Consider the following 13,041-nt stretch of genomic DNA (forward strand, 5'->3'; position numbering starts at 1 on the left):
TTTAAATTCATAGTTTAGATTTAAGCTTAAGAATAGATTTTCTATCATAATTGCATCACAATGTTTATTCTTTTAAGAAAATTAAAAATTATCAATAATAGCAGCGAAGCTATGGTAAAATTTTCAGAAAATAATACATATCTTATTTTTATGCATAATGCTAAAAGAGAACTTCCTACCATATTCTAGGATTGGACATCCTATGTAAAAAGAATGATTTTCATCATATTCATGTGAAATAAGTTTTAGTATTTATGCATAAATATTTAATTAAAAGAAAAGAGAAATTCCCATGATAATTGAGATCCAAGTAATAAAATAGTAAAAGATAAATTTTTGGCATATTTAAAATAATAGATATTTTTATTTAATTTAAAAAAGAGAAATTTTAGATAAATTTATTTTATGCATAAGAAATTTTTAAATGATAAAAGAGGAATTCCCGTGACATTTGGAATTCAATCATTTAAATGCAAAAAGAGGGATTTGAAGCATATTCAAAAAAATGGATATTTGTATTTAATTTAAAAGAAGAATTTGTATGATATTTTAAGTAGAGGAAGGTTTAAATTAAATTTTGGTGATAAAAGAGGAATTTTCACCATAATTCCACCTAGAAACTTAGGGTTGATAATTAAATTGGTAGAAAGAATATTCTTAGATATTTTAGGTGGATAAATCACCAAATTGATATTTACTCAAAATTAGATTAATGAAAGAAGAGTATTTTTATAAAAACCCGATATTCTCGTATAGAACCAATTCTTAATCTATTATGGAATGAAATTCATAAAGTTGGAATTTTCCTTACAGTTAGAAGTTTAGTAGATTTTTATCTGAAGAAAATCCTTAGGAATCAAAGTTAGAAGTTAACCGAATAATTTTGGTTAGACCACGACTGCAAGAGGGGCGACCAGCAAACTACTTACCCATCTCTCAAATCTGAATCAAGCAAAAACCTCGTGACCAATTCCAATTCTTGACATAAAGAATAGACTACTGTTGAATTAGCATAGTTTTTCCTTAACCGAAATCACCAAGAATCTAGTTGAAAATTCAGTTAAATGATGGGTAGATTACCCTGATGGAGAGATCATTAATTCTCATTAAGAAAATCTGGATTAAGGGAAAAGGCTTTTGTGGAACCAATCTCGAACCGAGAATTGCATAGAACCTCTGTTTTCTTTTAAAGGACTGTTTTACGCCAGAATGCTAGAGGAAGCATTTGGTATGTGTTTAACTAAGGAGAGACTCGTTTTGCAATAGCTGGCCCGAGGAGTCGTCAAGGAACGTCGCTCTCAAAAAAACTTGCCGAGGTCCTGACCAGCCTCGGTATGGTTAAAATGGCGCGCTTCCGGTACGATGGGCGAGGACCGACGAAGCAGTCCCTGAGTGAAGTGCTAGGACACCTAAGTAGGATCCTAGAGGGTTCTGACTAGGTGATGCACGGGCTCGCGGTTGCTAGGACACCCATGCATAGGTCGACAAAGATACAGATGAACCGAAAGAATGACTTTTGTGATTGGAATTTTAAGGTAGTGCAGATCGAAACACTGGATGGTGTGGAAATGGTTGGTTACTTCAATGGTAGTAGCAAACTTAAACGAAGCACATGCCCTTCCATAACCGGTATAGCAAGATCAAAGTGCATTCCATGCTTCATCTTTGCGGCGGCCCTCTCATGGAGGCCACCTTGAAAGCCATCCACAATAAAAAACAACAAAAGGACAAGCTAAGCTTAGGCACAGAGACATGTCATGGTCAATATGGCCCAAGTGGTCGACCTTGAAGAAGAAGAATGGGAGGTGAAACCTGCTCAGTTGTGGTTAGGAATGACCTCCCCGATAAGCTTTGTCTAGAAATTAGCTCTTGTTGATACAAGGGCTAGTTACAATTTGATGTCCTATGAAACTTGGTGTTCCCTTGGGGAACCCTCACTCAAAGAGACCCATGCATCATTATGACTGTGGCATCACATGATGTTCATTGCATAGGCACAATCATGCTTTTACTCCACGTAGGAAATAATATCTTGGAAGGGAAGTTCTACGTGATGCCTACAGAACCATGCGTGAACAGATACTCCTTGTAAGGGGTTGGATGGGACATAACCCCGGTGCAACATTGACTGGGATGCATAGACGGCAACCTTACAGCTAGCCTCCAGCCAAGTCACTGTCCTGACGGACAGAGAGCCCATACCCGCCCCCGCTGCTTCCCCATGCCAAGAACTTGCCATTTCACCACCCTCCATCATTCCATCACCTCACCCCTATCAATCCATCCCCCCAAAAAAGAGGTTGCTTCTTATTCCAACCACATTAATGCCTCTTACACCCTCCCCACCACCACGCTCAACAGAAACCCACTCTCACACTGCCACCTCACAAGCTATTGCCCCACCAAACCAAAGTAACCAAACTAACGCTGCTAACATTACTAAACAAAACTCCATAGGGCTTGCCGGTACCTAAAAAGCTCCTCATTACACAAGGTTATTATGAGGGGGCGAATCTATATTGTGGATCCCTTGATGATCCAACCATCCCCTTCATCCACAGGAAACCAAAGCTCCTCATCCCCCACGTCGGCAACAAATTCGCCAACCACAATCCTACAAGGGATATAGGATGAACGCAGGTCCAAGCACTCTTGACAGAGGTCCAACCCTCAACTGTACCCAAAACCAACTCCCAGGTGGATCCCCAAACCTCTCCTATGAGCCCAACACTTCTATGAGCCCAACACTTCTATGAGGGCAATCATCATATTTGGATCCCCAAATCTCCCCAACCACCTCAACTTCCACCCCGTGTCACTCAGTAGTCCCCCCTTCAATGGAAACAACATCCGCTGCTATAAAGATTGCCCAGGAAAAAGGAAAGCAGAAGCTCCATAGTGACGCTACAACTCCCATGCTCCATAATGACGCTACAACTCCCATGTTACCACCGACAGAGCTAATTACTGATATACCTTCAACGTCAGCAACCCCTCCACCTATCATTGTGAGGCTGCAATACCAAAGTACTACAATGCCATCATCAGCTCCTTCAATCTCAGGTATTTCCTGACTAACTACCTCAGAATCCCTCAAGGAAGTGATATCCATCACCTCACCATCGCCCAATTGGAATTGACACCTTAGTTTGGCGAAATGAATACACGGTTAGTACAAAACCCATAATGGGGTGTTGGCAGCATAGCCCATGCCAAAAAAAAATGCCACGAACGTTCCAAATTTGCCATGACCGTACTCTTTACAGGTTCTGAAGTGCCATGAGTGTTCCACGTTTTCCCCGACCGTTACTCTCTCTACTCAACTGTCACACCCATTTGGAATTATCCACAGCCATTCCAATCTGCCACACCACGGTCATTCCTTGGAAATGCCACGGTCATTCCTTGGAAATGCCGCGATTGTACCCTTCTGCCAAACCTATAAATAAGGGCCTCACCTCCTCATTTCCTCACTTTCAACTCTTACCCTAGCTAAAATCTTGCCAATTTTTCTCTTGATCTCTCACACCCATCCACCAGAGCTGGCACCATGTCTGACACTACTGACTCTTCCAGGGAGGTTCTCTGTCACACCTCCATCAGGAAGAGAAAGCGACCTATAAGTGGCCGCTTTGAGGAGTACGCCAAGCACCCCACTCAGCTCTCTTATCTGGGGGAGGCTCTCATGAAGCAAGTCAATGGCCATACAGTCCATTCCCTCATGAAGAACAACCACAAGGTGGAGCACAAGCTTGTGTATTTGACTAGGCCATGTTACAGAGCCATAGCCTCATATCCTGCAGTTGTACAGAAGCTAGAGCAACTTGGCTTGGGCAGATGGCCTGGGCAGACTGCCAACCTTGGAGCCATGGGGGGTCGACCTATATAACTGGTTGTACTCTACAAAAACTTATGACACCAATCAACATACTGGTGAAGTTTTGGATAAAGAGGGCCACAGACACTAGGTTCAGCTTAGCATCGAATTGATCAGAGATGCCTTAGCACTCCCTCACATGGACCAGCCATATGTCAGGCTTACCAACATGCACCCAAGTTGACCAGAGACATCTACAGGGATAGCCCAAAAAAGGATCACGGAGAATGGGCCAATATTACTCACAGGAGGATCATAACATACTAGCTAGAGCTCTATAGTTCTTGCTCACCACTAGGTGGACCGATCGCATCAACCGGTGTAGCATGACCACCTTGGCACAATAGGTGCACCAAGGTCAAATGGTCAATTGGGCAAATTATCTTTTCCGGTGCGAGTTGCATGCAGTCTACTCCAACCCACAGGGGAAGATAGCAATGTGGCCACTTTGTTACCATGAGTACTTTATTACGGCGCGGGTGGGTGGGAGGAGTCCAACCCCCCACCAACAAAGAGGCAACACCAAGAGTCCGAAGTCACTGAACAGGCCCAATCCAAGCCCAACACAGGAGGAGCTGGCAACTTTGTTACCATGCGTAAACCCCCCACCAACAAAGAGGCAACACCAAGAGTCCGAAGTCACTGAACAGGCCCAATCCAAGCCCAACACAGGAGGAGTTGGCAACAACTCCTAAAGCAACCACGAAGGCCGCTGAGGAGGAAGAGAGACAAAAGCAAGATTTCTTCAACATGAATTTATTTGAGACCCTATCTCCTGACCGCTTCACTAACATTCCTTCAAACACAGAGGCTGGCCCTTCTTCCCCCCATGCAGCAGTGAATACAGTCAATACTCTCCATTGGGCACGCTCAAGAAGTTTTCGCTCCATTGAGGCATATGTAGAAAGTGTTCATGTAGCCCATGGAGATGTATCGAGCTTCACACTCGGTTTCTCACATATGGCCAGAGAACTTATAACGCAGATGACGGATTGCATCTCCCGTGTCAACAAGAGGTGGTGCAAGTTTCACAAAGAGAGATGTTGCTAGCCAAGGCTCAAGAGCATCAAGTGTCTAGGGATTTGTATTAGACAAACTTACTCTACATGCAGCTCCAAGCAAAGTTCGAGAGCAGACACAGCAGCTGGGGCATGCCCTCGCCCACATCACCAACCTCCAATAGCAACTTACTCAGGCCCATGAAGCTACTTAGCGGGCACATCATGAGCTAACAATTGTTAAGAGCTTGCACCAAGATGCCCTGAATTGAGCCCAACTAGCGGAGGACACCCTTGCCCAAACCCAAAGATCTTTTCTCAAGCATAGGGAGATTTCGGAAGCCACAGTCGAGACTCTAGAGGAACACCTTGGTGAGGTATAAGCCCGAGCTACGCAGCCCCCTTCCACCCCCTTTGCTCCCTCTTCCAGCACCCTGGACTGCAAAGTGGAGGCTCTCATGGATACATACATGGAGCTCTCGATCCTTGCACTCCCCCCACAAACACCCTATCAACTCGTCAACCTCCATTTCAAGAGCATCCAAATGAACCTTCTCCAGCACACCTTTACCTCGATGAGCCCCTCTCTTGCCATAGCTTCACGTACCTCCTCACCAAGATCCCCATCTTGAGCATCACCCTCGTCCCCCACTTATTTTTCCAAGGCCTTCTTTCTTTCCACCACCCCCAACACCCTTTTCAAGCTACATTGACAGGTTGGTGCCAACTGCTCTGATTTGCCTTCCCCTCCAACACTACTGAGGCCATCGACCTCTCTATCCCGAAAGGCCTATGCCCTTATCCCAACCCCTCTCGGATCTCCACAGGGGCTCTACATTATTTGCAGTATGTCGGTTGGAATGTGGTTAACAATGCCTATCTATCCCTCCGAGCGGACGCTCTCGCCCCTTACTCCAGCAAAGGCGTGCTTATTTTGTACCACAGATGTTTTGAGCAGTTAGAAGTTATGGCCACAACTGGCATCTGCCAATTTGACGACACCCACATCGCCTTCCCATTGGAGTTCACCGTTGATGAAGCTATTGTTACAAAGGCCTTCTTCCGTGCACATGGTGCCACCGATGCCGGCCTTGGACGACAACGATGGAGGAGATGATGGCCAGGGAAGTCTACCACCCCCACCCTCATGACCCTCTTCTCCCCCACCTCCCCCACCGCCACCTAGCTCATCTTTCGCCCCTCCTAGCAGCAGCCACTTCCCACCCTCTCCACCCCCATCTGGCACATCCATCCTCCCACTCTTCCATGCACAACCTTCTTCTCCCCCCATCCATTTTCCCATCCCACCCCCATCACCTCCTTTTTTATCACTTTAGTTGGAATTTCACACTACCTTCTGTGATATCCCCTCCACTTCCACTAAGCCCCCCACCCATCCTTGATGCAAGGCTTGCCATGGAAACCTCAGCACATCGACAACCCCTCCACCCCCATTGCCCGACACAACAGCCCTCCCCCTAGAACCTTAAAGAAGAAGGAGAGATCTCACCGCCGCTGCCACCATTGCAGCGTGAGGATGTTGACCCTCCGCTCAACCCTCTCAATTGGCGAGATCCCCTCGACCATATGGAGTTCGAGCATGCCATTTCCATCTTGCATGGTCAACAACTCCAGGCCAATCCTATCACCCGAATCACCGACCACATGGACATCTATGTCCCCCTCGACCTTACCTCGACGCAAAGAACCACCAGTGGCGATGAGACCACCCCCCAAGGACATGCAAAGGATACTACCGACCACCCATCAGCTGCTTGCTCCATCACATTCGAACTCATGGGCGAGCAGCTGGCGTGGAGGGAACCCTTCCTCGCCAAGCCTTTCATATTGGAGACTTACTACAACATGTTTCATGCACTTCGCATCAGCCTAGATTACCTCCCCATACGTAGACGGTGGGTGTGGAATGTCTTCCACAAGGAGCAGAAGAAGAACCCCAAGCTCAAATTCCACTTCCCTTTGTTCGCTCCCCCGTCAAAACGCAGCAGCCGTGTACAGAAGAAACCATGGTCCAGCACTTCCACGATTTCATTCGCCCGATACGACTAAGTCCCAGACCAAGCCGTGATCGCCACAATTTGCTTCTTCAACCTGATCATCAGGTTGCAAAAGTCCTTTCCAAATTGGGACCACTACTTTGAAGGCGTGTAGGGTTTGGCCTTTAACATCAATAAAGGGCCCACCCTCAAGTAGATCTTTGGCTACTATGAATGCATCATGTGGATGCCCACTTGGCACCTCTAAACTTTCGAAGATATGATGGAGACCATCTTCTCGAAGAGCTACAAGGTCTTCTCATCGATCCCCCACTGCACCAACCTCGTGCCGAGATTTTATCCGCCCTTATTTGATCTATTATTTACAAGCTCCAAGGATAGACCTACATTAGGGAGCGGGGTATGTTAACCACTCCAGTTAACATTACCTTTTATATGGCTACACAATCCATAAGCTTGGTCATCCCATGTCTCTTATACAATGAGTGACTAGTTTTGGGCCCCCAATTGTAAATGGGCGGTCGGACATTGTAACTATGAGCTCTTGTATATAAGTCATTTTATGGAATATGAAAAGGGACAATCCCATTTGTCTTACTTGAGTTTGCCTTCTCTCTCTGTCTCTCTCATTTGAGCTTGTGGATGCATGTTAGCTTGTTGTTTAGCTTGCTTGCATGTTCGATTGTTGGTGTATGTAAGTAGGGATGGTAATGCTCTCTTTTCTCCTCTTCTCTACCCTCTCTTTGCTATCTACCATATCCCTTTTGCATGTTAGTTGCATGAGGTAGAGGTTGAGCTCTCCATAGCTCCCTCCTTCTTGCTCTCTACCTAGCTATTGGATCTCTTCTTGGGTGAGACAAGAAGAGGTGCAGTGAGCCCCTAGCAGCTTCACACATCGAGGAGTTAACCCTCTTAGGGTTGGCCAAGTGCAACTCTCCGGACTCAACTCTTGCATGCATCTCTCTTCTCTTCTTTCTCTCTTGTATGCAAGGTAGCATGTTATCCTTAACACTCATGTCCATTAAAAATTTTCCAAAATTTTCTCTTTGCACATATTGAGGAAAAAACTTCCAATACCTCATAAAGAAACTTTATCAAGAAGATCACCACCATCTATGAAGTTCACATGTTAAACTCTAAAAGCTTCTAAGGGAACCCCCTAAGGAATGCATAGGGTTAATAATACATTCCCAATGGTATAAGCATAGCATGGAAATGAATCACAAATCCTAGACCTTTGTCCTCAATAGCGTCAAGTGAATCTAGCTTATTATCATATATGTCCAACCAACCACCATCACAAGTCACCACCATGGGATTGCTTATACCACAAAAGTCAAAGTGCAACTTTGCCCATCATTCTCATGAGCTTGATCTAGCTGTTTGCTTGATATGTCTTTTAAAAAATCCATTTCCCATGAAGAGAAGATTATCCTCCTGACAATCTGTGAGCACATGCTCATGGTGACATACATGCTCATGGTTGATGTACTCGAGCTTAACCTTGGGTAGTTATTTACAACACATGGACTCCACACTCTTGGTTTGCACACACTCGTCACAAACATGTGCCTTTTCCTTTATAATTTTTGAATCTTGAACCAACCTTCTATATCTTCCCTTAATAATAGGAACTATATAAAAGTTGGGCAAAATCCACACATTATTCCTTTGACGAGAAAAATCAAATCCTTGTTTGTCAAACTAGTTATCGATGGTACCAATAGTGTCAAATCCTTTAAGAATATGGAGAAAACCTTCAAGCCAATACATGACCTTCAAACCATTTTGTAACAATGATGATTTATACCATTGCATAAAGAAATTTCATCTCCTATTCCTTTGAAATGCCAATCATATAGAACAAGTATATCCACCCCTTTGCATATCCTAATAGCCAAACCCTTCGCGCATATGTACCCTCTTGGCCTCGTCCAATCTTTGGAACACGTTTGAACCACCACCATAAGAACCACTCCTTATGTGTAACATAAGATGACTGCCCTTCCACACTATAAGCCTAAGAACATGACATTGTACAAACCACACTACAAATATTAAGGCTTGAAACAAATAAAACCAACATCCTGGTGCTAAAGAGATTTAAACCAAAGACCTTCATGATGGATGTTGCATGTACTAACCACTAAACCAAGGCCTCATAATCTTTGACAAAGGTTAATATAGCCCATCTTAATAGTGGATAGGCTTCGTCCCTTAACACAATGATGTCTTCCTCTCTCTTTGCTTCTATCTGGTTTTCCATGTGCACATGGTTGTTACACAAACTTTTTCTCTCTAGAAACGTGTAGAATCTACACCCATGATCACACAAGACCAAGACACTTACAAAGTAAAAGAGCTTATAATTTCTTCCTTTATGTGTTATTCAATTTCTTTTCATTGATTCCTTATAAAATCAAACCCATAAGGCCTTATTTACAAGACTAAAGCTATGATTGTCTTTCAAAAAGATAATTAAAAAAACACTAACTCACTTAGTTGAAAGTGCAATTAAGTAAAAGAAAACAATTGTTCTTGGCCTTGCCCTTTTACACTAAGATACATGCATCCATAATAACCTTAGCCTCCACACACTACCAAGATGGATAACGCTAACTCGCCTAGTTGAAAGCATGATAGTAGTAAAAGAAAACAATTTTTCCTAGCCTTGCCCTTTTATACTAAGATACGGGCATCCATCCAAAATAATCTCACCCTTCACACACTACCAAGATGTATAATGATATCATGATTAAGTAAAAAATTTTATATATGCTCAAAACTTGTAGCTAATTCCCAAAACCCGGATTTCAAAAAATCCTAACATTTACCTCCTAAGTTAATAAGTACACATGTACTTTTGTCAACTTAGTTGATGCCTTTGTGCATGCCTTGTCCTCATCGATGGATGATGAAATGTCAATGCCATTCCAAGTCTTTATCTTCCAATTATTCATTGTTGTCAGTTAACTCTTTAGCACGAGCCATAGGAACGCTCGATCTTTGATCAAGTCCTCGAACTTGTGGTCCAGAGTAGCTATATGACATTTTTAAGTAATCATGGATTTTTACCTTGGGTAGCCTAACATCCTTGCAGAAAAGCAAGGAAGGAGGCAAGGCCACGTGATAATAATATCTTGTAAGTGGTAATAATATCTTGCAAAATAGCAAGGAAGTCACGTGGTATTTAAAAATAGCCAGAAGGATCTGGGTCAAAATATAAAAGGCCTACGCTCTGTCTTATCAAACAGGTGGATAAGATGCTAAAAGCCTACAGCAGCATGACGAGGGCCATGTTGTAGAAGATCTTGAGATTACTCGTAGTGTTGTCCTCAGGGTGGGCTTCTTGTCTTCTCACTTAAGAGCCTAAGCCTTACCAGGGCTTTCCTTACTGTAAGCGTGCTGAAGAAGATTGCAAAACAGGCTTCGAGAAGTGACAAGGCAGTCACAATACAAAAATCTGCAAGGCGTAGTGATGACACAAAACCCCCAACAGAACCACGATGGCATTTTACACAACACAGTAGTGTACGCGCAAGAGTCTGACTTCAGAAGAACAATGATGTCTTTTGTGGGGAAATAGCATCATCATCATCAATATGTCTCCACCAACGGAGTGTTGGCGGAACCTGCAACATATGAGTGCACACGCATGAGAATTAGACCTACGTATTACTAGCCTAGGTGAGATTGCAATAAGCCAAAAACTTGCAAACTCTTTGCTTTTTTTTAGGTCTTGATGCTTCCTGGGAGCCTTCCATAGTCCAAGGTGTCCAAACCAGTGTGAATTCATCATTTCCCTCTCCACCTAATTAATTTGTATAACGAAAACCTTGTTGATGTTTGTAAATTTTTGTATTTAGGGTTTGATGCTTGACTTCTTTTAGAAGGTCGTACGTTCTACAAAAAGAGTCACTGGAAGTTGCCTTGTGGATTTTGCTTACATGGTAAAGATATTCTGAATTTTTTGACAGAAACCATTAGGAACTCAATGGAGTCTTTTTGGGCCCTTTAATTTGCCATTGCCTAATGGAGGTGATTAAGAAATAGACAAATAGGGAGATTACATGTGGACTGAAACCAATGGTTTGTAAGAGCCTAGAAGGTAGTGGTCAAACTTAGAATAATAGGCTAAATAGGCTCTTTTTAAATTTTCAAAATCAACTAAAACTCAAAAATTCAAAACATATATGCATTTTTCCCCTATTTTATATAGAAAAGAATAGCTGCAGCCTGCCAGCAGCCTGCAGCCATCATTAACTAAGGCCTCCAAAGTGATAGAGGCCCAAAAACGAGTTCCCATGCATTCAATGCACATTCCCCTTCACTTTCCACTATCCCTCTCTCCCACGTTCCCTCCAAAACGCTCTCTCTTCCCCCTTTCTCATAGCAAGGCGTTTTTCACTCTCTAGACTACTTCTTTTAGCTATCTGCCTCTTGATCTACCTCTCTCTTCACTCAGAAACCTAGATCTATAGCTATGGAAGCTTGATCTGCAACCTCCTCTTAGAAGCTATGGAAGCTTGATCCTCTGATCTGCAACCTCCTCTTAGAAGCTATGGAAGCTTGATCCTCACTTACATTTCCTTCCTTCATCCTTCTTCCTTGTCCAACCTCCTTTTACAGAGTGTAACAGCAAAGCTTAGCTATGGAAGCTTGATCTGCAACCTCCTCTCAGAGGCTATAGAAGTTTGATCCTCACTTACATTTCCTTACTTCATCCATCTTCCTTGTCCAACCTCCTTTTACAGAGTGTAACAGCAGAGCTTAGCTATGGAAGCTTGATCTGCAACCTCCTCTCAGAAGCTAGGGAAGTTTGATCCTCACTTACATCCTTCTACCTTGTCCAACCTCCTTTTACAGAGTGTAACAGTGGAGCCAAGCTATGGAAGCTTGAGTTGCAAATGCTTTGGCTCTCATAATCTTACTCATTGTCTCCTCTCATCCCCTCCAATATCCTCTTTCAAAGTGCAGTAATAGCACAGCCAAGCCCTTGGAACTTGCTCTACAACTCCTTCTCTTTTTTACATCTCCCTAGTCTAAGTTTTTTTCTCACCATTCTATTTTTCTTTGCCATCAAGGTTTATAATCTCTCTAATATATACATCTGATGTCTTCTTCTAGAGCTCGAAGGCCTCCGATCAGTATTCAATCTCTCTCTTGTAGCAGTGGTCAAGATGAGGATGGGCACTGGAACATCAAACAGTACGAGAAGTGGAATTGGATTACGATGCAGCCTAGTACAAGAGGAAGCCACAAGGTGTCAAAGCGATACGTTGATATACAAAGTCACCATTGGAAAGGGCGGATATTGGAGCTCAAACAAGATCGTGATGGAAAAAAGCTAGCCAAGGTCCAACATGTTTACAAGGCAACAGAGCTGAAACTAGCAGACCATGACCAACGTCAACGATTTCCTGCAAATTGTAAGTTATTTCACCACTTTATATTCTTGTTTTTAAATCAATTGTGTGCTAATAATGGTATACTGAGCACTGCTTTGATTGTTCTTGGGTTCCTGTGCGTAGATATTTTTCCCTCAAACTATAGTGAATGGGAGCCTATGGAGGCAATTTCAGGAACCTTTGAAGCATACCATGTGGAGCTTGGTAGTTTAATCTTTGGAGGGTGTCCAGCTGCACAACTTCTTGCACGAAACATCTTCTTCTATGAGGATACATATGTGGTTCCCACGATAGCAAATGGTACTGGAAAATTAGTTCCAAAACCTACGCCAACTCTCACATCTATTGAATGGCCAATTCCAGACAATGCTTCAGTGGCCATGGCTTGTTTGCAGATCGAAAGCAAGGTGCAAAATGCTATGAAGTGCACATATGGATCTCACAAAGCAACCATAACCTGCTTCATACCTCTACACCTCTTTGTGTACCTGTTCCGTACAAGTGACACACATCGTACCCCAACTTTATGGATTGCAAATGGGGAGAGAGCTCTGACTTGTTTCTTATCACCTGCATGGGATAAAAAAGTTGTTTAACACAATGGAGACACCATCAGATGCGGAGTAATTGTTGAGAAGGTTGTGATGCGCTATCATATTGCCAAGCAACAGTTGTCCATTGCGTTTCCTTACAGGCGATGGAAGCTTACAAATGGAGAATGGGAGGCGTTAGACTCCGAC

The sequence above is a fragment of the Cibotium barometz genome, chromosome 30 (assembly GCF_041138505.1).
Source record: "Cibotium barometz isolate CiBa-2024 chromosome 30, ASM4113850v1, whole genome shotgun sequence".
Taxonomy (NCBI): Eukaryota; Viridiplantae; Streptophyta; class Polypodiopsida; order Cyatheales; family Cibotiaceae; genus Cibotium; species Cibotium barometz.